The sequence below is a fragment of the Eulemur rufifrons genome, chromosome 28, assembly GCF_041146395.1.
Source record: "Eulemur rufifrons isolate Redbay chromosome 28, OSU_ERuf_1, whole genome shotgun sequence".
Lineage (NCBI taxonomy): Eukaryota > Metazoa > Chordata > Mammalia > Primates > Lemuridae > Eulemur > Eulemur rufifrons.
Window position 1 is genome coordinate 29,441,454 of NC_091010.1, and position 27,663 is coordinate 29,469,116.

The following is a 27,663-nucleotide window of genomic DNA, read 5'->3' on the forward strand; positions in this document are numbered from 1 at the left end:
AATGTCTACATCCTAATCCCCAGAACCTATGAATATTACCTTACATGGCAAAAGGGATTTTGCAGGTGTGATTAAGATAAGGCTCATAAGATAGGGAAGTGAGCCTGGATTATCCAGGTGAACCCATTGCAATCACCAGGGTCTTGAGGGGTGAAAGAGGGAGGCAGGGAAGGGAGAGTCAGAGAAGGAGAGGTTGAGACCAAAGCAGAGATCAGGCCACGCAACACAGATTTGCAGGTGCTAGACTGCTGGATTTGAGGTTTAAGGAAGGGGCCATGGGCCAAGGAACACAGGCAGCCTCTAGAAGATGGAAAAGGCAAGGAAATGGGTTCTCCCCTAGAGCCTCCAGAAGGAACTCAGCCCTGCCAGCACCTTGATTTCAGCCTAGTGAAACCCATTTCAGACTTCTGATCTCCAGAATTGTAACATCATAAATTTGTGTTATTTTAAACCACCGTGTTGTGATAATGTGTTACAGCAGCAATAGGAAACTAATACAGCCTTTAATTCCTCTCCACCCTAGAAGATCTGCCAACCCCACCTCCTCAATTTTGGGACATCCCTGGAATCCCCAGCCTGGTTCTGGCCCTTCTGAACAGCAGGGCCATCCAGCCCTGTCTGGATGAAAGAAAGGTTAAGTCTAACTTGAGACAGAACCATGCAATAGGTAACATTGAGGGCTCCTAACACATCTCAATTCATTTAATCCTCACCACACACCCATAAAGTAGGTAACTTATATCCCCCTTTTGCAGATGGGAAAACTGAGGTACAGAGACATTAGGTAATTTATCCAAGGTCCATACAATTAGCAAGAGGAAGACTTAGATTTGAAACCAGGAAGTCTTTCTCCAGGGTCCAAAATCTAAACCACTGCTCTAAGTGGCAAAAAGTCCACATCCTGAGAGAGAGGTGCTGGCAGTGCCTGATTAGCTTTTCCCCTCCAGAGACTCACCACAGAGGCTCGATCAAGATTTCAAACAGCTATCTTTTCTCTCCTTCTGGAGTCCAAACAGTGGCTAGAAGCCAATGTACCAACTCCATTTCCGGAATGCAGTCACTGTCAGAACCCAGAACACTTTCCAAGATGCCAACAAAGGACTATTCCAGATGGAGTGTCCCCTCACAGGCAAATTTCCCCCACAAGCCTTCCTTTTTGCTGAGCCCCAGAAAGAGGCTGTGGTCACCTCCCCGGTGGCCAGGTGGGTGCAGGGGTTCTACACAACAGAGATGTACCACCCTCATGGACACTGCAGGGCAGCTCTGACACGGGCATTAGGTAAGAGAAGAGTGCAACGATGTGGCTGATGGCTTATTAGAAGAGTTAATATTTGAAAAGTGCTCGGAACATTGCCTGGTCCACAGTAAGGCTATGTAAGCACTGGTTTAACTTATTAGTTGAGTTTCTTTCCCTGGCCTGAAAAGTGCTGATGGAAGAGTTATGTAAGGCAGTGCTTCTCAAACTTTAATGTGCATGCGCATCACCGTGGAGTCTTGTTAAAATGCAGGTTTGATTTGGATGGTCTGAGTGAGATAGAGTCAACGATTCTGAGTTTCTAATGAGGCGACGCAGATACTGCAGGTTCACGGACCAGACTCTGAGCATCCAAGGTGCAAGACACCAACAGCCAGCCTCATTATGGGAAGGGGCTCTGAGTGTCCATTGTATACCCTGACTGCAGCTAGAGGTCTGGCCTTGCGAACCTTTCTCCCTTTCTGGGCAAGTGGTTCTGGGCAGGAGGCATCCCTCAGCCTGGCCAGGAGGGTGGCAATGGGCCATTTCCACTGAAACTTCCAGCCACGTCTCAAGCACGAACGAGGCCCTTAGCCAGCAGGCTAAGGAAGGAGTTGACCAGGAGAAGCTTAAACCCTTCAAAGCCTCCCATTCCCTACAAGATAAACACCAAGATTCGTGGGATTCACACTCATGTCAATGCAACTCAAAATCTGATCTCTTTTGCAGCAAATACTACTGGCTGTAAACAGATGGCCTCCCTCCTGCTTGATCAAATGATTTTTGCTATCCCTAGGAAGTCCCTCCCTAGACAGCCTTGTGTGCTCAGACAACACAGTAAACCACACTCCTTTCAGCCCCTTGGAGCCCCTTTTGTGTCCCCTCCAGCTCTGAAGGCTTCACTTCTCCAAGTGGGGTTTGTGGACCAGCAACAGCAGCACCCGGGCGCTTGCTACAAGCATAGACTCTTAGGCCCCACCCAGAACTGCTGAATCAGAAGTTGCACTTAACAAGATCCCTGGCGATTGTGTGCATGTGGAAGTCTGAGAAGCGTTGGCCCAAGCCACTTTTATTTATGCATTTGCCTCGCCATTCTCGCTCAACCCCCAGCTCAATTTCCCTTTCCCAAGCCAGCCGGCGTGACCTAGATGCCGAGTATAAATTTAGCCTCCTCTCCCTCTCTGCTCGGTTACCTCTGCTTGCAGATGCTTCCAGTCCATTCCTCATCTTCCTCTATCAGAGTCAATTCTGCAACCCCACTCTGTGCTTAAATTCGCCCCAGAATGTGTCAATAGCCCTCATTTAAGAATCTTTGCAGTAATTATTTTTCTTTCTAAATGAGCAATCATTTGCATGAAAGGCTTTTAAACTGTGACCAGACAGACTGCCCTGCACAAGCACATGGTTGTATTATGTTTTCTGCTCTGCCCTGAGATTGTCCACACCCCAGAAGAGGGGATCTGTCTTGGTGGACAAAGAAGGGAGGCCACCACTTGTGGACATCCCTGCACAGAGTTCTGGTATTTGAGGCACCTTAGACTGTAACAGGGAGAACACAGGAAAATTGCAAACAGCTGCTATTCCTCATGAGCCAAGAGCCAGGCTGGCCCAGGTCATCCTGGGGCATGTGGGATTATTCCAAGGAGTTGCTTTCAGAAAGGAGCCAGAGGAGGGTTCCTTTAAGGCCCAGAGGTCCTGAGGACACATTTCTAACTTTACCTTGGAGTAGCAAATGATCCTACTTATCATTTAACTTCCCCCGCCACCCCACCCCCCCCCCCCCCCCCGGCCACCACCCCCATGAGAACAGCCTTTGCAACGCTTCACTGGGGCGTCTTAGCTTATATTTTTTTAATCCTGTCTGTCAATTTCTCTCAGAACATAAAAATACAGGCAGAAAACTTGTAAAATAAATAGACACTTCTATCGAAGAAAACAAAAGCAAGTTCACCAAGCAGAGATGATCGCTGATAACACTGGGGGCTGTTTCCTCTCCTAAATTCCTGGTTTCTGAATCACATGTTTCTGTGCCCAACCCCAGACATTCTGAATCAATGTCCATAGGTGGGGCCTGGAATCAGCATTTTTATTCCCCTCAGTGATTTTGTTGCACCCAACTGATAAAGCAGCATTTAGGAACCATATTATCAGATTGCTATTCTGTGTGTGTTTCTCCTCTGTTTTCAAGCATGTCATAAAGTCTTCTCTGAGAATTTGGGGCCAACCTGGAGGCCAGGGTAGAGGAAGCAAAAGCAGTTAATGTGAACTCCCCAGGGGGCAGGTAAATCTTAAAGGATAAGACTTAGAGCTATAAGAACTGGTTGCCTGGACCTAGAGAGGGTAGGAACAGTCTGGACCGACAGAGTCAGATTGGAAATGTGAACTTCCACAATGAGCAGACTCCTCTCCACGGATGGTGTCACGCAGCAGCAGCGAGCCAGGCATCACGCAGCCATTTGTCTTGCTACAAGCACCACCAAATAGAATCCCAAACTATCAAATAGTTGCAATTGAAATCGCATCAACACCCACTCTTTACCTAAGTAGACTGGAATTGTATATTTTGCAAAGTGATCCCTGTAAGGAAGGCAGATTGATTAAATCTAAAATATTGTAGTATAGAATCGTTGTACGTCATGGTGGCATTTGTGAACCCATCCTTCCAGATGGTTAGCATGTTCTAACCATCTGTAATGGTTGAACAGTGCCCCAAATAATGGTGAAGTTCTGACTTCCAGACCTGTGAAGGTTAATCTGCTTTGGAAATAGGGTGTTTGCAGATGATCAAGTTAAGATGAAGTCCTTAGGGTAGGCCCTAGTGCAGTAGGGCTGCTGTCCTCATAAAAATGAGAAATTTGGACACAGAGACAGACACAGGGAGAATAACATGTAAAGATGAAGGGCAGAGATCAGGGTGATGTATCTACAAGGCAAGGAATGTCAAAGGTTGCCAGAAAACCACTAGAAGCCAGGTGAGAGGCATGGCACAGATCCTCTCTCACAGCCCACAGAAGGAAGCGGCCTTGCTGACGACACCTTCGTCTCCGACTCTAGCCTCTAGAACTGGAGGCAATACCTTCTGTTGTTTAAGCCACTCCACCTGTGGTACTTTGTTATAGCAGCCCCAGCAAATATACCATTATATGACCCCCAATTGATATCAATCAACGGGACAAGTCATATAATGATGAACCTTTTAGCTAGGCCAATTCTAAAGTGCACCCAGCTTTGAGAATCACAGATTTTAGAGTCAAGCATTATTGTGTGTATCTTTAATATAAAAAGACATAGAAAAAAAGAGATGGATAGGAAATAGCAGTTCCAAATTCTTAATGCATCATCAGCTGCCACCACAGGTTGGAGATGGGCGTATGCAGAGAAGAAACTCCAGGTAAAAGTATGCTCCAAATCCCAGTGTCCTTGTCTGATAATCACACGTGAGGTTCCAGAACTTCTCTTGTCCCTCTGGCCCAAGTCCTGCCAACTCTGGGAAGACAGGGACCCTTGGTTGTTATAGTATCCTCTGTGCTAGTGCTTGGTATATTTGACCCTCACTATTTGCTCAATAAATATTTTTTTAATGAATGAATAAATGACCAGCCTCTTGAACTATTTTCTTTTAAATCCACAACCTATTCTTAGCCATCTTAGATCACTGGTATCCAAACTTTAGCATGCAACCTCATACATGTCTATGTATTATAAATATATGCTACTCTACAATATAAAACACACAGAGGAATCAAAGTATCCAAAAGATAAGATGAAAAATAAACAGTGTTAGAGGTTCTATTACATTTTTAAAGATCCAGTGGATTTTTTATGTACCCCTGAGCACCCTCAACCTTAACCACTGCTATAGATCTTACCATTTAATGACAAAAAGGGAAAAAATACAAGGACCCAAGGCAATGAAGTCTTTTCCCTAAGTCCCAGATAAGCATCCCCTGCTTGTACACATCCTTTGCTGCTCATTTGGCTTTCTAGGGTAGGAAGGAGGAAGAAGAATTCCTCTTTTCAAAGAGAAAAATGTCCTAGGTATCTCTCGTGATCACATCCATGAAGAATGTAAACTGTATGATCAAGCAATTCGTTAAACAGATTTCTTTAGCTAATGTGCTTTGGAAGCCTCAGGAGGAGGCTGGAGTCTGGTTCCCTTGGAACAGAGTTTGGGAATCATACAAACTGGAAATGCTGGATTATATGATTTAATTTGTCTAGGCTCTTTTAGTGTCAATTAGAGAAAAGGCTCCTCTCTTTGCCCACTATCCTCTTAAGTGTTATATCCCAACTTATTTCATCATGGAACTCTTTTCTATAACTCCTTATTAACATTTTGAAGGAAATTAGTTTAGTTCAAGGTAACCAGAGAAAACAGTTACCTGAAAGTATTAAATAACTCTCATTAGAAACATTAAATTTCTGATTTAAATATAACTAAAAGTGTCCTTTCATTCACTGGAGTTGGCATATAATTACTTTCATCTAACAAGTTTTCAAGACTTTTAATGAATTTATCGTCAATTGAATTCAGGCCCACATCAGAGAGGTTATTCTTTAAGTCCCGAATACATAATGCATAAAGGACCTAAGGAAAAATAAACATAAGCAAAAACATTTAGCTCTGCTCATAATTAAAAAAACATAAAAGAGAGCTGATATTAAATTAGAGTTTATGCAAGAGAGAAGAAGAAAGAAAGAGGAAGGAAGGAAGGAAGGAAAGAAAAATACAGACAAAATGCTGATGAGTACAATGAATGTATGTGCCAGTCTGATACATTTGTAGCATTTTATGTCATTGGAAAAATTCTTTTGCAAAATAATTTAACAATATGTAACCAGAGCCAAGAAAATGTCCTATCTCCTTTTACCCACTAATCCCACTTCACAAAAATAATTTAAAACCTGGACCCAGGACAAGACATGAAGGAGGGCACTTTCCACATGAGTATTCACTGCATTTTTATGTTTAATAGCAAAAAGTGGAAACAATCTAAATGTTTTATCCTAGAGACTGCTATTAAGTTAATTTTGGCACGATTCCTAAAAGGAATACCATGCAGCCATTAAAATTTTGAATTAAAATGTGAGATATGTAATAACATAAGAAAATGCTTATTTTATAATGAAGAAAAAAGAGCATGATACAAAATTGCGTAACAATATGAAAACTATATGCCCACAAAGGATTATAAAAAGAAAAGAAGAGTTCTTGCCGTAGGTTGGTAAGATTATAGCTGACTTTTTTCTATTTTTCTGAAACTTTGTAATGTTTTATATTTTAGCTTTTAAAAATATTTTTAAGACCATAAAAACTGGTTGCTGCCAGTATACCAGTATACCACTAAAGAAGCATCCAGATACATTTTTAAACTCAAATGAATTCCTGACAGGGTACAGAGCACATTTTTCAAACCCTGCTCCCACTCATCTGCAGATGCATTAAAATTCTACTAAATTTTCAATGATACAAATTATCTTTCAACTTGAAAGATGTGCTAAGGCCCTTAGATAAATATAACCATTTCTGGTGCCCAACAGGATTATTTTAAGTAATTTTTACAAAATCCATTCTGCTCTTGCTGCACCTGGTAATTAAGTTCAAACATCCTGAAGAAGACCGCCTCATCTCCCTGAGGCCCAGAAAGAATTCCAATTGCCATTTTAAGCTTCCAATTAGTTCACAACATAAAATTACAATTTACTTTTGATATTTTTTTCCTCTGGGCCTAATTTTTTTAACCACTCTTCTAACCCATATTGTAATTATGCCTGCTCAGTCTTACGCAAAACATCCCCTCTTTTCATGCTAGGCTCCCTAAAACACAACCTGGCTACATAAGTCACTGTCCTATTTAATACCCATTTCATGGAAACAATAGTCTCTCCATGCTTCTGCAAAAAGCTCTCAGACTGAAAATCTCCAGGTCTTGGCCCCAACCCGCCCCCCAACCGCTGCCTCCGCTCCTTGTCAGACAGCCTTTAATGAAGCTGTCTCACTCTCAAGGAAGACTTGTAGGTTTTACCTCTAAAGCTGTATCACTCTCAGGGAGGACTCGCAGGTTTTACCTCTAATATCTGTTTCCATTTCTCTAAGCTGGTTTCTAGAATGGCTTCCATTGTGATTTAAGGGCTGAAGGCAACAATTAAAACATAACTTCCCACCGCCTAGAAAGCAAGTAGCTATTGCCACTGTGGCAGGGATTTACTGGGATATTAATGTGTGCATGTTTTCTTGAATTCTTCCCTCTTCCTGTTTTAAGCAGATAGCCAGTCCTCATCATTCCTTGACTCGGGGATTCCTACCCACTGCCTGGGGCAGAAGAAATCTGAAGCTAGTAGAGTCAAAGTCTTTTTAAAATATTGAAGTCATTAAAGAGGGTAGACAGTGAGAGAGAGAGAGAGAGGAGAAACAGCTTTGGAAACAGAGTGAGGGGTAAGATCACTCGCCACACCCCCCCCCCCCCCGCCCCCACAGGAGAGGAGCAGTCACCAGGGAGACTGAGCCCCAGGAGTTCTGGGTAGCCACAGAATGGTGGTCCTCTAGGGAGTTCTGTCTTCCCTGGGCCTTTAGAGGATGCCATTTATCACAAACACACACAAAACTGCATACTGTATATATTCAGTAAAGAGCATCCTAAACATCGGTTCTTGTGAATAATAACGTTTAGGCCCCGGGGAAATTCCTCTCCCCACCTCTTGTTCTGTGTCCTAAAATTAACTGCATTGAATGCCAGGATATTTTGTGAGTTGTCCTGCTGACAATCAGAGATGGACACTGCTTAGAAGTGTGAGGAGCGAGAGTTTAGGTAGGAGAAAAGACAAATTAATTCATTTGTCAAGTCATTTTCTAATTAATATGGATGCAATAGAATCCTGCAGATGAAATATTAATTCCCAGTAATGCCAAGCCTTTTTTTTCCTTTTTCTTTTTCTTTTTTTTGCATTTCTTCATGTCCCAATTTACAGCTGCATAGCAAGCCAACAATTAAAGAAGTATTTCCAATATTTGCATGTTGTGGCTGAGATACATTTAATAATATTAAGGAATTCATATTGCTCTTAAATTTTTTACACATGGGTCTAGGTTGTTACATGCATAAAATGTGATCCTGATTTAATGTCATGGCAACTAGAAGAACATTGAACATTAGAATTGTGAATAGGTTTTTTTTTAAATTTAATAAGATTGAATTTAGATTTCAAAATTCATTTAAAATTTAAGCTATATTTATCTACCTTTGATTTAATTTTTGATACTAATTAACTATCATATGTATTTTATATTTTATTTTAATAGACTGTTTAAAACCTTATAAGTAAAATAACTGAAAAGTATTGTTACTTTTTAAAAATTTACATTTCCCTAATTCTATATTTTTTATGAAAATATATGCAAATTTTATTTTTTAAGCCATTGGATCATTACTATCAATAGAACCTAAGTGATACGAAAACTTTGATCATAAAGTAGTGATTTTTACTGACATAAATAAAAAATACATTTTATGGAATAACTACATAATTTATGAGATTAAATGTGTCTATTTTGTTATTCACCTACTCACCACCAGCTTACTAACAATGCTCAATCATGCTCATTTGTCTTTGATTGTTTGATAATTTTCAATCATATGAAAACCATAGCTTTAAACCTATGTTTTGATTTTGTCATTATGAAGGTATATTTGTCACATTAGGATAGATTATATTTTATTTACCAAGTTGGTACCTTGATTTACTGTAATACTTTATCATTTTTAGACACAAAGTATGCAGCCTCCATCTGTCCTCGCTGCAGCCCTGCGCATGTCAGGGGAGGACCCCCTCCCAGCCACCCGGCTCCTGGCAGGAGCCGAGAACAGTCTCTGGCTCTGATTGGCTCACGCGCCCAGCCCTGAGCGCTTCTCTCAGGCCCGCTGATTGCAATGATCTCTCAGCCATCCTGGAAAGACCTGCCCTTCCAGAGCCTGGGGTGACTCGGCACCACCTGAACCTCCTGAGGCGAGATGGCAAGAGTCACTCCCAGAGGCGGATCAAGTTTTGTGAGTTCTCTTTTTCAGTTCGAGGAATCCTTTTTAGAAAAGGAATAGAAAGTTGTAAGTACAAAATTAGATATTAAAAGGAAATATTTCAAATAAAACAAATCACAGATATATAACAGCTAAGAAATCATCACAAAATCCTCCCTGGCATATCTCCATAATATTTTTCCCTCCCTCGATATTTTTTTTTTGGGTGAATACTCTTCAATCACTTCTTCATGCAACAATGACTTCAAAATATCATTTTTTAAGGAGAATAGAAAGTCTTTCCTCTACCATGGTTGAAGAGAATTTGTTTTTTTTGTTGTCGTTTGGGGGCTTTTCTGGTTACTGATAGCTTTAAAATGTTATTTCAGATTCACAACTTGTTATTTATACTTTTCTGTATATTTTTATGATTATGGCCAAATTTGGGACCTCTCAAATTTCTCCTATATATGAGCTGGAAGATTTCCAGACATTCTAAGTTTTCCTGTCCAGGGACTAATCTTAAATACTCTTTGAGTCGATGACACTCGTTAACCAGTTTGCTATTGGTGTCCTCTTGTTGCAACATCAGAACAGGCATCACAGGGCAGTAGAGGCATCGCTGGAAGTTAGGGACTACATTAGGACGCCAGCAAAAACTGAACTGTCATGGAGTGACTGTGAGTTGCATAAATATATACATTAAAATTCAAACTAAAGGTATTCCCAACTCAACTTCCCCTCAAATGGATTCAAAAATACACCCATAGCCCTTCCAAGTATCTCAAACACAATGGAAAGTATAAATGAGGAAACATCAGAATGGAAAGAGACAGCGGTCTTAATCAGTTAAGGTCAAAGTACGCCACTTTGGCACATTTTACAACACTCAAGACTTTGTGATGCATTGCCACGGCCCCGCCCACGACCTGAGAAAGGGCCTGTACAGGGGAGAGGCCTGAAGCCTTAACCTGCAGTAGTTTCTCAGCGTATCCACCTCTGGTGGTTCCCCAAGGAAAATTCCGATGCTGTCACCTGGAGAAGGGGGAATGGATTCTGACAGGCAAAAACAGTAGCTGTCCACGGTGATCATTTTGCCTGTTTCCCTTTCCATAAGTAAGTCGGGTTTTTTTCCCTCGAAACAAATATAACTTCTCCAAAATATTTTTGCTGCTCTCAATTATAATAACACTGTGGTTTTACTTTTGCTCTTTTTTACTTTGTACCCCATTCTTATTTGATCAAGTCACACCCATCTTACAAGGCCCAGACCAACTACTGCCTTCTTTCCTTCTGATCTCCCTGTCCTAGGGTTTTCAAGATCTGTTCCTTAGAACATTAGCCCTTTGAGATACTCAAAAAAAAAAAAAAAAAAAAAAAAAAAAGTATTGTGCAGTCAAAAGGGTTTGGAAGAAATTGCATGATTTCTCTCCCTCTATCCCTCTCTTTCTCCCCTCCCCATCTCCCCACTTCCTCTCTCCATGTCTCCCTCTCTCTCTCACTTTTCCATTCAAAATGCATATTAGTACTTTGGGTTCTGAGAAGTCCCACAATCAAAGAATACTCATTATTGAGAGCTTGTTCTGAATTCTTTACAGGTCTTACCTCATTTACTCCTCTCTACTACCTATGGAGTAGATTGATTTTATAGATGAGGAAAATCTAGTGTTAACTAATATGACCAAAATCCCACCACGGATAAGTGAAAAATACAGGATCTGAACCCAGACACTCTCAGCCATTGCACCACACTGCCCATTTAATTTTGTTTCATTCAGGGCTTCCTAACATAGTCAATCACAGACCCCTTTTCTGCATAACCCTTCAAATACCCATAAAAACACAGTCGTGTGCCACATAACAATATGTATAACAAAGACAGACTGCAAATACGACGGTGGTTCTATAAGATTATAATATAGCTGAAAAATTCCTTTTGCCTAGTGACATCTTAAGAATACAGACCCTGTGTAGGCCTAAGCTAACGTGTGTGTTTGTATCTTAGCTTTTAAGAAAAAAAGTTTGAAAAGTAACAAATAAATACATAAATGTTTTAAAAATAGGAAAAAAGCTTATAGAATAGGATGTAAAGGAAGAAAATAATTTTCTATAGCGTACGATGTTTTTGCGTTTTAAGCTAAGTGTTATTACAAAAGAGTTGAAAAGCTTAAAAAGGTTAAAAGTTTATCAAGTAAAAAAGTTACAGTAAGCTAAGGCTAATTTATTATTGAAGAAAAATATTTTTTTATAAATTTAGTGTAGCCTAAGTGTACAGTGTTTGTGAAGTCTACAGTAGTGTGCGGTAATGTCCTGGGCCTTCCCATTCACTCTTCACTCACTCACTGACTCACCCCGAGCAGCTCCAATCCTGCAAGCTCTAGTCATGGTGAGTGCCCTACACGGGTGTACCGTTTATCTTGTATACTGCATTTTTACTGCACCTTTTCTATGTTTAGATACATTTAGATACACAAATACTTACCATTGTGTTGCGATTGTCTACCGTGTTGAGAACAGTAACATTCAGGTCTGTAGCCCAGGAGCAATAGGCCATACCACGCAGCCTCGGTGTGTAGTAGGGTACACCGTCTAGGTTCATGTAAGTGCACTCTATGATCTCACAAGGACGAATCGCCTAAGGATGCATTTCTCAGAAATTATCCCTTTAAGCAACCCATGACAGTGGTCCCAAAGGACTGCTGTCACTGCTACATCTCTCAGGACTGCGCTCATGCCACTCCCAGGCCTTGCCCCACTCTATCTCACAGCAGCCGTTTGTGTATGACTCTTACCTTCTTTAGTAGGTTGTAAACCCCTTTCAGTGGGCCTTTATCTTTGCTTATCCCTCGTGCCTCCCATAGTATCTGACACACAGAAATCAATAAATATTTGTGAACTGAATGTATATTGACAACATTTTAAACTTTACCAGCTTATATTTCATTTCAAAATGAAGGAATCAAATCCAATAAATTAAATGCTAGAAAACAGAAGGTTTCATACAACTTTTGCAAATCCTTTCGTACTGCTCCACTTCTGCTGTTTACCAAGTGAATAAGAAAATTAAAAAGCAACTACGAGCTGTTTTAATAGTCACACTTAAATTCCATTTGGAATCAGCACAGAAAAATATTATCTTTGAAGGCCCGTGACTGAAAAGGACTGGAAAACATATCTAATAAACTCAGAAGAGAATCGTAGCCTAGTATCTGCGGCTTTGAGAGAAGACACACACAACAGCATTCTTAATAATACCTAATAGTTCTTATAGCATAGGGACACAAAAGCTATTCATTCTGAATGACAGCATCTCAACTGAGGCTCTCGTTCTTCAACCTGGAGGAAACCAGGGGCACCCTCAGAATGCTCTTTTGTAAGAGCTACCAGTGCAGAAGGGCTTTTCATTTCAGAAAACTCTAGTTCAAATCATGAATCATCTTCTCCATTTCAATCACAATTCTGCTCTAATTTTTATTGGGTGAAATGAATATTTCTTACTGCAAAAAAAAAAAAAAGAATCTAAGCAAATTGGCACATTCATTTTCAAAAACTTAAACACACTTTGATACCAACAGAAATAAGACTTGCCTAGTTTTGCAATGTCTTTTTAAAAAAATGGTTTATCTTAAAGCTCCCTTAACCATGTTATAAATGTATCAAATATCATAAATCCAAGTGACACTATTTTGCAAGAAGCCAGCCCAAATATTTCATGTGATGGCTCTGAAGAGCAGCATTACATTGACAGAGCTGCCTGTCAGTTAGGATCCCAGCTGTAGAACCAAACCCATCCTCTGCATGTCCTCCAGAGATCCTGCCCCTTGCCTTGTTGGAAGCCATTCACCGGCTCTGGAGTACCTTCAGAAAAAAGTATGGGCCAACAAGCTCCTCGTGGCCTAAACCCTGCTTTCTCCTTTAGTCTTATTTCACACCACTTTCTCCATTCAGAACAACTTCGAGTTTCCTACGTACGCCTTTTTATTTTATATCTCCATGGTTGTGCTCAAAATGCAAAGTAACCACCCAAGTCTCCCCTATCCTTTCTCCCTCCTCTGACTCTCCTGCCTCTTCAGCTTCAAAACTTCTATTTATCATTCAAAACAATGCTTAGCCCAGCAAGTCCACTCCCAGGTACATATCCAAAAGAAATGAAAACATGTCCACACAAAAACTTGTATACAAATATTCATAGCAGCAGTATTCATAATAGCCAAAAGGTGGAAACAACCCAATTGGCCATCAACTGATAAACAGATAAATCAAATGTGGCATATCCATGCAATGGGATATTATTTGGCAATAAAAAGGAATGAAATACGAATACACACTACAACATGGATGACACTTGGAAACATTATGCCAAATGAGAGAAGCCAGTCACGATGGACCACATATTATATGACTTCATTTACATTCCATGGCCAGAATAGACAAATCTTCAGAGACAGAATGTAGATTAGTGGTTGCCTAGGGCTGGAAGAGTTGGAGGAAATGGGAGGTGACTGCTAATGGGCACGGGGTTACTTTTTAGGGCAATAAAAATGTTCTAAAATTGATTGTGGTGATGGTGGCAGAACTCTATGAATATACTAAAAGCCATTGAATCATACAGTTTAGTAAGTAAATTGTATAGTATATGAATTACCTCCCAGTAAAGTTGTTACAAAACAACAGTGCTCATGTAACACCACCTCTGGGGAACACTCTTTGGTTTCTGTCCTTCTCTAGCTCCACCCTCTGATTACTTCTATCCTTGGTACGTGAATTTTGTTTGTTCGTTTGTTTGTTTTTGTTTTTCCCAAAGCTAATCCCATGGTAAAGTCGTACATGAATTTTATCAGCAATTTATAACAATTAATAGCAGGCATTTTCCAAGTACTTTATAGCCAAGTACTGTATTTAATATTTTCAATAAACTTGTGAGCTAACTATTACTATATTGATTTGCTATTGGACACATCTTTCAGTGCTTTGCCATTCAATAAGACTATTCTCAAAGACAGAATTTGCACATATGGGCCCCATAGTTCTAACGTTGTCCAATGGAATTCTTTTGCTTAATCCAAAGTCACAGTATTTTTAAAAACTTTAAATCAGAGGACCCTGTGATAAGATCGGCCCAAGGCCTTTAAATCTGGGAAGCCCTCTCCAATTTGCCACAGTCCTCACGACTCCCTATCGTACCCTATTCAGCTCACTTTGCTAATTTATGCTACCTGCATAAGGCAGGATAATAGAGTTTGTAACCAACCACTTCCCCTGAGCAAGGACCATGTCCTAATCATCTTTGCATCCCTAGCATGTGGACAGTATCTGATAAATAGCATGGGCACAATAAATAACCCTGAATGGTTACCTCTCCACTATTATAGGTGAGCTGTGTTATGAGGCATATTTGAAAATAACACGAATTTTTTACTTATCCACGGTTTCACAAAAATTGCTCTAAAAAAATTTGAAAGATAATCACAAGCCAAACCATGTGTTTGAAAGACTTCTTGTTTAAAAATAAAACAAGAAGTGTCAAAGTGAAATGTCAGAGATATCAGCTGTCAAACTTAGTACTTAAGGAAATTGGACACTTCATACTTAATAACCTAATACCAGCATAAATGGAATTTGCAGGGCTTTGTTTAATCTACTTACCAGGGAAAAAATGTTAGGGCTTTATGGAATCTATTACTGCTTATGTGAAAATTGTACTGATTAAAATGAATCTTCATTTACTTAAAATACCTCCAATAAACCCCTTGAAGCATTTTATTGACCCATGGTATTAACTTCAGTGATTATATACTGAACTCTAAGCCAACCTTTCACTAATTCACTAGCAGTTCAGAAAATTAGCCCACTTTTCACATACAGAGTTATATTAATCATGTACATACATTGAAATACAGTTAATCATATAGTCATTGAACATACATGTAAGCTAAATCCTTAATCTACTGTTTTATATAAATATATCTTTAATATTTTAAAATTGATACTCATCATAAAAAAATTAAAAGAAAAAATATTAAATTTCTCACAATCCCAACCACCCAAAGACTAACATTTGGTATTTTAGTATCTTTCCTTGTAGTCTTTTTTCTGTGGATATTTCTTTCATAATTTTAATCATAAAATTGATAACTTTTATATATTGCTTTCCATTTAAAATTATAACTTAAATTTTGTGATGGCTGCATAATATTGCATTGTGTGTACACACACTAATTTATATAACTATTTCTGTATTGTTGAACATTTATGTCTTATTTTTCAGATTCATTAATAACGCTGCAATTATTTTGGTAAACGACTTTTTCCATATTTCAAGTTATGTCCTCAGGGTAAATTCCCAAGAATAGAATTACATTGTTGGAATCTTCACTTGTATTATCAAACTGCCATCCAGATTGGATTGATTTTAACTCCTGCCGGCAATGAGGGTTTAACAATTCATTCTTTTTTTTTTTTACTGCTGTATGTAAAAGTTTTTTAATTGACACATAATTGTACATATTTATGGGGTACAGAGTGATATTTCAATACATGTAATGATCAAATCAGAATAATTAGCATGTCCATCACCTCAAACATTTATTATTTCTATGTGTTGAGAACATTCAAAATCTTCTCTTCTAGCTATTTGAAAATATATAATGAATTGTTCTTAATTATAGTCACCCCATAGTGCTATAGAACACTAGAACTTATTTCTCCTATGTAGCTGTACTTTTGTACCTGTTAACCAACCTCTCTCCCTATCCTACCTCTACCCTTTGTCACCTCTAGTAACCACTAATACACCACATTTTCTTTATTCATCCATTGATGGACACTTAGGTTTATTCCACATCTTGGCTATTGTGAATAGTCCTGCAATAAACATGGGAGTGCAAATAGCTCTTCAACATACTTATTTCCTTTCCTTTGGATATATACCCAGTAGTGAGATTTCTGAGTCATATAGTAGTTTTATTTTTAGTTTTTTGAGGAACCTACACACTGTTTTCCATAATGGCTGAACTAATTTACATTCTCACTAACAGTGTATGAGTTCCCTTTTCTCTGCATCCTTGCCAGCATTTATTTTTTTGTCTTTTTGATAATAACTATTCTAACTACAGTGAGATGGTGTCTCCTTGTGGTTTTGATTTGCACTTCCCTGATGATTTAGTGATGCTGAGCATTTTTTCATATACTTGTTGTCCATTTCTATGTCTTCTTTTCAGAATGTCTATTCAGATCAATTGCCCATTTTTTAATCAGGGTCTTTTTTTTTTTTTTTTCTTTTTGCTGTTGATTTCCTTGTATATTCTGGGTATTAATGCCTTGTCAGATCAATAGCCTGCAACTATTTTCTCTCTCTCTGAATTTTGTCTCTCCACTGTGTTGATTGTTTCTTTTGCTGTGCAGAAACTTTTTAGTTTGATATAATCCCATTTATCTATTTTTATTCTTGTTGCCTATGCTTTAAAGGTCTTATCCACAAAAATCTTTGCCCACATCAATATTCTAAAGTGTTTTCCCTATGTTTTCTTACAGTAGTTTTATAGTTTCAGGAATTACATTTAAGTCTTTAATCTATTTTGAGTTGATTTTTGTATATGGTGAGAGATAGAGGTCTAGTTTCATTCTTCTGCATATGGTTATCCAGTTTTCCCAGCATCACATATTGAAGAGACTGTCCTTTCCATGGTGTATCTTCTTGTTTCCATTGTTGAAAATCAGTTGGCTGTAACATGCGGATTTATTTCTGAGTTCTCTATTCTGTTCCATTGATGTATGTGTTTGTGGATTACTCTGGATGGTTCATCAACTCATTCGTAATCAAGATTTTCTCTTCTGGGCAATCTCATTTACAATAGCTACAAAAAATTTGTTTAGGAATAAATTTAACAAAAGTGGTGAAATATGTCTACAAGGAAAACTACAAAACACTGATGAAAGACATTGTAGATGACACAAACAAATAGAAAAACATCCCATGCTCATGGATTGGAAGAATTAATGTCATAAGAATGCAATACTGCCCAAAGCAATCTACAGATTCAATGCAACACCCATTAAAATACCAACATCATTCTTCACAGAATTAGAAAAAACAGTCCTAAAATTCCTATGAAATTAAAAAAATAGCCCAAATAGCCAAAGCAATCCTGAGCAAAAAGAACAAAGATGAAGGCATCATATTACCTGACTTCAAAATATATTACCAGGGTATAGTAACCAAAACAGTATGGTATTGGTATAAAAATAGACACATAGACCAATGGAACAGAATGGAGAACCCAGAAATAAAGCCACATATTTGCAGCCAGCTGACCTTTGACCAAACTAACAAGAACTTACATTTGGGATAGGATACCCTCTTCAATAAATGGTGCTGGGAAAATTGGATAGAAACATGCAGAAGAATGAAACTGGATGCCTATCTCTCACTATATACAAAAATCAACTCAAAATAGACTAAAGATGTAAACAATAGACCCAAACTGTCAGAATACTAGAAGAAAACCTAGGAAAAACTCTCCTAGACATTGGTCTAGGCAAAGAATTTATGACTAAGATTCAAAAGCACAGACAACAAAAATAAAAACAAACAAATGGGACCTAATTAAACCAAAAAGCTTCTGCACAGCAAAATAACCAACAGAGCAAAGAGACAACCTGTTGAATGGGTGAAAATATTTGCAAACTATTCATTTGACAGGGGACTAATATCTAGAATATACAAGGAACTCAACAGACAAAAAAAAAATCTGATTATAAAAATAGGGCAATCGATCTGAATAGACATTTTCCTGATTATAAAAGTAATATATGTTCCTTATTAAAAATGTGGAAAACATTATCTCTAAATGAATAAAGAAAGAACCACAATCACCAGGATTATTATCACCCAGCTCAGTGCATCTCCAAGAGAACTCTGAACACCCCGTACCCTCACTTGAGCTCCTGTACAGGCTGCCACCCATGGGAGAAGCTGGGTCCTCCTTATTCCCTTCTGATCAGCTCCCAGAAATCTGCACTCAACTAGGTCATCAGAATTAGAAGCAGAGAAGGCAATTTTATTCCATGTAAGCTCAGAAGGCTTTTGGCCACCCAGATCAGGTCTTCCCCATTGTAGGTTAGAAGATAACACACTTCCTGTCTGTGTTTGGAATTCGGTGGCATTTCCTGGAATTCAACTACCTTCCTCTCTCTGCAGAGGAAGAGGATAGTTTAAAAATCCAGGCTCCCCAGAATGGGAACTTAATTATTGGTATAAATGTCCTGATACAGTTTCCCTTGAGTATAATTATCAAGTACCTTCTGTTTTGCTTCTGGTTTGTCATACTTTTTGCCAGACGTTTGACTCAGGTCAAGTTGCTGACCTTTTCTTACATAACTTAATTTTCCTTGGATTCACACAGCTTTCCCACTCATTTGTCCTTGGGAGACAGTGAACCTTTTGACAGAGCACTCTGTGAGTGTGGCTATGTTTGCACTTGGTGGAGTTGGTAAAGGATACAAGTCCCTTGGAATGCAAGTTGGCAGTATCTAGCAAAATTACAAACACATATTGCCTTTGATTCAGTAATTCCACTTCTGGGAATTTATTTCACAGATAGACCTGTACGCATAGGAAATAAACATGTGCTGGATGTTAATTGTAATGTTTATATTATTTTATTCAAATTATAAATTATATTTTAATTATATATTATATAAGTATATGTTAATTATATTCTATATTTTTTTCTTTTTTATTTCAGCATATTATGGGGGTACAAATGTTTAGGTTACGTATATTGCCCTTGCCCTACCCGAGTCAGAGCTTCAATCTATATTCTATATTATTATTGTTGTTATAGCAAAAGATTTAGAAACAGCCAAAATGTCCATCAATAGGAGACTGGTTAAATAAATTACACAACATTGACATAATGGAATACTATACAAATATTTAAAAAGTGAGAAAGTCCTCTATGTACTGATATGGTAGATATTTAACATTACATACAGAATATACAAGTATATAAATCACATATAAAAGATAATTGATTTTTATAATATGTGATCTGTATTATATATTCATGATGTATCTGCTTTTTTTTTTTTTTTTTTGAGACAGCGTCTCACTCTGCTGCCCGGGCTAGAGTGCCGTGGCATCAGCCTAGCTCACAGCAACCTCAAACTCCTGGGCTCAAGCAATCCTCCTGCCTCAGCCTCCCGAGTAGCTGGGACTACAGGCATGTGCCACCATGCCCGGCTAATTTTTCTATATATATTTTTAGTTGTCCATATAATTTCTTTCTATTTTTAGTAGAGGTGGGGTCTCACTCTTGCTGAGACTGGTCTCAAACTCCTGAGCTCAAACGATCCACCCGCTTCGGCCTCCCAGAGTGCTAGGATTACAGGCGTGAGCCACCGCGCCTGGCCTGTATCTTCTTTACATACAATATATAGTTTGAGAAAAGCAGCTTAGAGTAGAAATTAAGAACACAGACTCCAGAGCCAGACTGCCCAAGTCTGAAACATGGCTCACCTCTTACCAGCTGTATGATCTTGGACAAGTCACTTAACCTCTCCAGTGTCTCAATAGAAACATCTATAAAGTGGAAAATAACACTATGTACCTTATAGGGTTGATGAGAGCATTAAATGAGTTAATATGCATCAAGCGCTTAGAACTGGGTGTGGCGCACAGCAGAGAAGGACCATATCGGTGTTAGTTACTATTACATACCGTTAAGTGAAAAGAGCAAAGTGTGAAGGTGCATAATAATACATAACTTCTACCAGCCTAAGGCTCCCCTCTCCATGAAAATCCTGTCCACCAGTAATTGAGCCACACCAGAAACGTGTTGGTGTGGCGCTGGCCCACGATATGTGCTCAGGTGTTAGGGTCCACAGTTCTACTTGCTCTTCACTTTCACTTTTTTCCAGGTGCTCCAAAGACACTGATTCTCCTCCTCAAGCTGCCCGCATTGCAGAACCCAAGACCAGATTCCTCGTGGATGGAAGAGCAAGGCCAGACTTTGGGGTGAATGAACACAGGGCAGCATTAGAATGGCAGCTAAATCCAGCAATACTAGCAGTGTGCCTCGGGCAAGTGGTGTGGACTCTCTGAGCCTCAGTTTCCTCATTTGTAAAACGGAGATTCTGACAGTATTAATCCATCTTGTAGGGTGATTGTCAGGACTGGAAATAATGTCTGTAAAATGCCCAGGGCCAAGGAGGTGCTGAGTCTATGGCTGTTCCCTTGAGGAGGAGGAAAGGCGGGGTGGGAGACAAGGCACAGATCCTCCTCGTCCAGTGTTGGGGATGGTTTAACCCCTGAAGACCAGTTGGTAAGTCTTGCCCTCATCTAGCCTCCGGGGGAACAGAGAGATCTGGTTTAAGTGGACACAGTATCATTCTCAAACATGCCAAATGGAACAATGTCTGTATAGTCTACCAGTCAAGAAATACACTGTGTAGGGCCAGTCGCAGTGGCTCACGCCTGCAATCCTGGCACTCTGGGAGGCCAAAGCAGGAGGACCTCTTGAGCTCAGGAGTTTGAGACCAGCCTGAGCAAGAGCAAGACTCCGTTTCTACAAAAAATAGAAAAATTACCTGGGGGTGGTCACAGCGCACGCCTGTAATCCCAGCTATTCGGGAGGCTGAGGCAGGAGGATTGTTTGAGCCCAGGAGTTTGAGGTTGCAGTGAGCTAGGCTGACACCACGGCACTCTACCAGGGGAGACAGAGCAAGACTCTGTCCCAGAAAAAAAAAAGTACACTGTACAGTGCACTAAACAAGTATGACAACACTTTTTGAGTACCTCCTGTGTGACAGATATTGTCCTCAGCACTGAGGAGACAGCCACCAACAAGACAGATGAGGCCCCTGCTTTCATAGCACCTACATTCCAGTGGAGGAGAAACAACCAGAAACAAACAAGCACGGAGAATTAGGACCATGTTTGCAGAGTGCAGCCTCAGAGAGATGGTTACAAAGGCAAATGAGGGGTCTCAGGTAGGTGGTTTGGGGTTTGCATATGCTATGTTCACACTGAAGATCTTCTAGTCTCTAGTTTTTGAAAGACTGAGAACTTCAGACATGTTTTTCATCTAAAGAGGAGAGGAGAGGTCAAGGTAGAGGTCCAACGATCAGTTTGGCTCCACCAGTCACCAGGGGTGTTCCCTCAATTGACAAGGTAGTCATTGGCCTGGAGGATCATTAATTATCAAAGTCCTTGCCAATCCAACACTCTGGGATCCCTCTGCTCAATTTGGCAATAAATGTAATATTAATGTGATATCTTTGCAGAATGAAGTTAATATCATTTTTACGTCTTTATAGGCTTTTATTTTTTTACTTTTCCTCTCACTGAGAGCCATGTGCAGCTCTATGCATTGTGGAGTCAAGTTCTTACTATTCTGGAAGCAAAAGGTTGAATTTTTGGCAGGATGTGGATAAGCAAAACCCTGTGCCTGTCTATAAAACCAAATAGTAATTGCAAAGTATCTCTTATTATGAGCCCAAGATGTTTCCCAGATTTTTAAATATCTAGTTTTAAATTCATGGTTCTTTTGAGAAATGCAGGAAAGTAAAATAAATCTTCTCTTTTATATACAAGTGCTTCAGGGAAAACAGAACTTTATGTAAATAGCTGCAGGTGGTGATGTAACAGTATTACAAGCCCCTATAAATTTTGGAGTTCTCCAAATAAGCTCTGAGCAAAGGCTGAGACTTTGCAGATTCTATTCCTTCTCCCTGGGGTACCCTCTTCCTTCCTTCCCACTTGCACCTAATTCACCTGAAGAATTTCTAATATTCCTTCAGTTGCAACTGACACATCCCTTTCTCTGGGAAGCCTTCTGCAATCTCCCCAAACCTGGGTTAGTTGCATGCCTCTGTGTTCCCTTGGCGATCTCAGTCTGTATCAAATGATGTAAATAATCTTTGCCACACTATTTAAATAAAGTCCTTTTTTGCCCTTGACCTCAAATCCATGAAATCAGTTGAAAATAGTCCTAGTTTTGCAGTGAATGCATTATCATCACTGCTTTGCTTGGCCTTATTTTATAATCAGTATTTCATTTTATGTGTGTATTTATGTATAACAGTACCACTCAATAGAAATATAATGCAAACCACATATATAGCTTTAGATTTTCTAGTAGCTCCATTTTAAAATGTAAAAAGTAACAGATGAAATTAATTTTAATATATTATATTATAAAGTTTTTACTATATATGTAATCAACATAAAAATTATTAATGAGATATTTACTTTCTTTTTTCCATATGAAAGCTTTGAAATCTCATATGTATTTTACATTTAGAGCATATCTTAATTTGATCTGCTTACATTTCATGTGATCAATATCATATTAGTATAGATTTATAGTATATCCAAACCCCTGAACTCACAACCAATAAAAATTTATATCTATTTATGGACTCTCCCCTCACCCTGCTTCTGGTCAGCTGGTCTGTGTCTTCAACTTGATTTTGAGTTCCTGAAAGACAGAATATGTATAGTACACAGACGTTAGTGTCTCATTGTCTTCTCGAAGCGTGGTCCCCAGACCCTGGGGGTCCCTGAGACACTTTTAGGTCGGAAGTATTTTTACAGTAATATGAAGACATTACTTGCCTTTTTCACTGTGTTGACATTTGCACAAATTACAGAAGCAATGGCGTGTAAAACTGCCGGCACCTAGGCACAAATCAAGGCAGGTGTACTAAACTCTACTAGTAGTTCTTGTAATTTTCAATGCTGTGCAATTTTGGTTTAAAAAAAAAATTCAAGTTTTACTTTAAAATGTCCCTGATGAAGCACTAAAATGTATTAATTTTATTTAATCTTGACTGTTGAAAGCTTCACTTTTTTAACAGTCTGTGTAATAAATACGGAGTATGCATAAATCATATCTGCTGCATACGGAAGTATGATGGTTGTCCAAAAAAAGCACTCATGCAATTGTTTGAGTTGTGAGCTAGTCACTTTTTTCATGTTAACACCATTTTTACTTGAAAGAACAAATGACAGACCAAGCATTGGTTATTCAGACTTGGGAATTTAGTGGGCATTTTCTCAAAACAAACAAGTAAACCTGTTACTTCAAAGAAAACAACTAACAATATTTGTTGCCAATAATAAAAATTTGACATTCAAGTGAAAACTCAAATTTTGCAAAATTTGTATCCATCATCGTAAATTTCACAGCTTCCCAATATTTAAGTGCTTTCTGATGAGATCCATGGTGATATTAACAGTTGTGATTTTGGGGGCGGGGGTTAATTGATATGGTTTCAGATTTTACATTGCAACTAACCTTTAAAATGCTACCACTTATTGAGTTTTGGAGTTTTGGAATAGTATCAAAAAAATTTATCCACAGACATCTGAAAAGGCTACTAAAATACCCCTTCCTTTTCCAATTACATGTGTATATTTTTTCTTCATATATTAACACTTCAACCAAAAATCTTATTGCAACAGATCGAATCCAGAAGCAGATATGAGAATCCAGCTACTTTCTATTAAGCTATACATTAAAAAGAGTTGCAAGGATACAAAACAGTGACATTCTATTCACTAGTTTTTTTTGTTTTGAAAAGTTGTTATTGGGGAAAGGGAAAAAGGAAGAGAGAAAAGGAGGAAAGGAAGGGAAGAAGGAAGGGAGAAAGAAAAAAGAAAAAAAGTTACTTTTCATAAAATATATTATTCATGTTACTATATAATAAGCTTAATATTACTTTTAAACAAATTAACAAATCAATTTTTTTAATTTCTCAGTTTTAATTTCTAATATAGTAAATATGGATAGATACAACTAACGTTGACACAAGCTCTTTGAGAGCTTCAATAATTTTTGAGTGTAAATATTCCTAAGATGAAAAGTTTAAGAACCACTAACCTAGCACATTTCCTAATATAGGGAGTTTTCCTAGTATGTTTACACCACCTTAACACGTGATCCAAGCAATCGCCAGTAATGGGACAAATTGATATCATGTGCTTCCTGGTGTGAGTCCCTGAGAAAGACACAACATCATTTCTAGGGTTTACTTAGCAAAAATGCACATCCTGAATCTAATCATGAAGACACGTCAGACAAACCCAATTGGAGGGACATCCTACCAAATATTTCGCTTGTACTTTTCAAAAATCTCAATATCAGGAAAGACAAAGCAAAACCAAGAAATGGTTTCAGTATAAAGGGGATTAAAGAGATATGATAACTGAATGCTATATATCATCCAGGAGTTTATTTTACTATAAAAAATATATTAATGGCAATTAATAAGAATATAGCAAATATGGCAAAAATAAGAATAAAGCCTGTATGATTCTTAAATTCAGCTGATTAGTGCAAATAAAAAAATCGTAGGTTCCTTCATAGCATCAATGCAGATGCAGGGAGTTTTTTTTTTTTTTTTGGCAGGCAAAGACGGCAACCACAATTGTAGTTTCGTAGAGATTGTGCATTGTCTATAGCCTGAATTTAATTCACAGATGAAGACTAGCTGTATCAAAGTATAATTGAAGAGAAGAAACGACTACAAAAAGAACTGTTGGCTTTGCAAAATGACCCACCTCCTGGGAAGACTTTAAATGAAAAGAGTGTTCAAAATTCAATTACACGGTAGATTGCAGACAAGGAAAGTGCACCAGGTACCTTATTTGAAGGGGAAAATTTTCAACTTGTATTTAAGTTTAGTAGTCAATATCCTTTTGACTCTCCTCAGGTCATGTTTACTGGTGAAAATATTCCTGTTCATCCTCATGTTTATAGCAACAGTCACATCTGTTTATCCATTCTAACAGAAGACTGGTCCCCAGCGATCTCAGTCCAGTCAGTTTGTCTTAGCATTATTAGCATGCTTTCCACTTGCAAAGAAAAGAGACAACCACCAGACAATTCTTTTTATGTGCAAACATGCGACAAGAATCCAAAGGAAACAAAATGGTGGTATCATGATGATACTTGCTGATGCCACTGTCATCATCTTCCTAACAGAAGGTATTCCTACTGAGAAAATGAGCACTTAGATCCTTCAGTCTTGGAACTTTAGCCTTTGACTGGAAGTGACCCATAGGCAATGAAGACTACTTCACTTTACTGCATCTTTATTCATGAGCATTCTGGGCGCATGTTGATTACTGGTTCAGTCCAGGCAACTGACATGCTTTTATTAGTCACACAGTATGAATGCAGGTGTCAGGAAATGTCAAATATAATTTCATTTTTAATTTTTATTTTTTTAAGCTTTCAGAAAAGTTCCAGGTCCTCACGTATTGTACAATAACAATTACTTCCTTGGAGGTTTTGGGACGTTCATTGCCAGCAATGGACGTTGTAACAGGAAAAGTTTTCATTAACTCCTGCTACTCAATGATTAATACATGATAGGGCCTATGAAACGAATTTATTGGTTGTAGTGGGATTACAAATAAAGTGAGGGGTCCAACATTACTTTGAAAGTCACCCCAACTGTTGATATTTGGATTCTATGCACTGTGATCCTAAGGTTAACAGCATGAATTAACATGCATCTTTAAAGGACTGTAATGAAAGATCATTGCATATTTATTTAATTGCTTATATCTGCTGTCAAATTGTTTTGACATGGAAGGTTTTTAAGTAGCATTAGCAGAGAGGTACAATATGTTATCCCTATGCTGAAAATAAATTCATTTGTTGTATGCAGTTCCTCAATCTCTGAAGTAAAGGTATAAATAATACAGGGTATGAATGGTTTAATCAAGGCTTTATTTTGGAAGTAAACAAAATGGCAGTGATGATTAAATTGCTGCAGTCCATGATTTGGGCTTGTTATTTGTACATTAAAGATTTTTTTCCAAGTAGTTTACACTCTGTTACTTCCTGATAGCCATCAGCATAGGCCCTACTGCCCAAACACTATTTCATTTATTTATGTTTGGAAAATCCATAAACATTTTTGTTTGCAATCTTTTTTCTTTTGTTATGTTTTAAGTCAAATTTGAATGTTATAATACTTCTATTGAAAAACTTTTGTCAAGTTTTTTCTTGTAAATTTTCTTTACTTGTCCTTTAATCCTGTACCCTAAAATAAGAAATACTTTTTATTTTTTTGGAGACAGAATCTCTCTGCATCTCCCTGGCTAGAGTGCTGTGGCATCATCATAGCTCACTGCAACCTCAAACTCCTGGGCTTAAGCGATCCTCCTGCCTCAGCCTTCCTAGCTAAGGCATGTGACACCATGCCCAGCTAATTTTTGTATATTTTTGTAGAGCCAGGGTCTCGCTCTTGCTCAGGCTGAAGAAATACATTTTTAACAGAGGCTTAATGTTTAAATTTTTTTTAATTTAAAAGAGAATAAACTCTGTAAATTAGAATATATATTGTTTTCATATTAATTTCTTGATTTTAATCATGGTACAGCAGTTATACAAGAGAATGTTCTTGTTTCTAGGAAATGTACACTAAATGGGAGAAAAGATGTAATTTCTGCAATTCACTCTGAAATCACTCAGAAAGCAATATGAAAGTGAGAGAAGAGGAAAACAAATGTAAAATGTTTATATTTGGAATCCGGGAGAAAGGTATTCAGAAATTGTATTATTTGTGTAACTTTTCCATTAGTCAGAAATTATGTCAAAATAAAGAGTCAAAAGTTTTAAAAAAAGTTTACTAAATGAATACATGAGAGAATCTTTTTCTAGAAACTCCATCTTTAGTTTCTGGATTTAGGTGTTGAAGGATGAAGTAGAGGAAAAAGAAAATTGTCTTAATAGTTATTATTATATCCTTATATTGCATTAACAATATGCACTAAAAATGCCTCCAGAATTTACCTCCCTTTTAATTTTTCTTAAAAGGGCCTTTAGGCCCCTGTAGTTGACGTTTTCATCACCTGAACTCCAAATTATTTTGTTTCTACTTTGATGTGGGGGCAAGAGGATGTTTTGTCAGCTTCTAAACACTGAACCTGAAGAGAAGAAAGTAATTATAAAATTACTCTTGGAAGAATCGAGAGACACTTGAGTCACATCTTAGCTCTGTAGTCACCAGGAACTGGGGCAGTTGGCAGGGACCGTGAACAGAAGCTGCTTCCCAATTGAGCAGGCTTCTGCTGCCAGGGAGGGGCAGGACGCTGTATCCGTGAGCCTTCGTTCCTTTTCTCTGGTCTGAAGCGCTTCGCTTGTGGCTTGACTGCTTTGAGATGGGAAAAGGAGCCTGGGCCTTCTAGGGTTGGCTGAAAACGTGTGTGGCTACGAGTCTCGCCCTATGTCTAATTAGAAGGAGATCTTGAGAGTGAGCGAGGGCTTTTTTGAAACAGGCCTTCAGTCTTAACATTTCAATCCTGCCAAGGTAGCCTCGCCGGCCTCCCTCTAGTGGCCCTGAGCAAGATCGCCTTGGCCAGAGCAGCCATTGTGCTTCTGACTGCTGCTTCCCTGTTCA

At 38.5% G+C, this 27,663-nt stretch overlaps 1 pseudogene; it reads left to right on the forward strand.

Moving 5' to 3' along the window:
• The first annotated feature begins 1,029 nt into the window (after positions 1 to 1,029).
• Positions 1,030 to 27,577, forward strand: LOC138376133 (ubiquitin-conjugating enzyme E2 W-like; annotated as a pseudogene).
• The last annotated feature ends 86 nt before the right edge of the window (positions 27,578 to 27,663 follow it).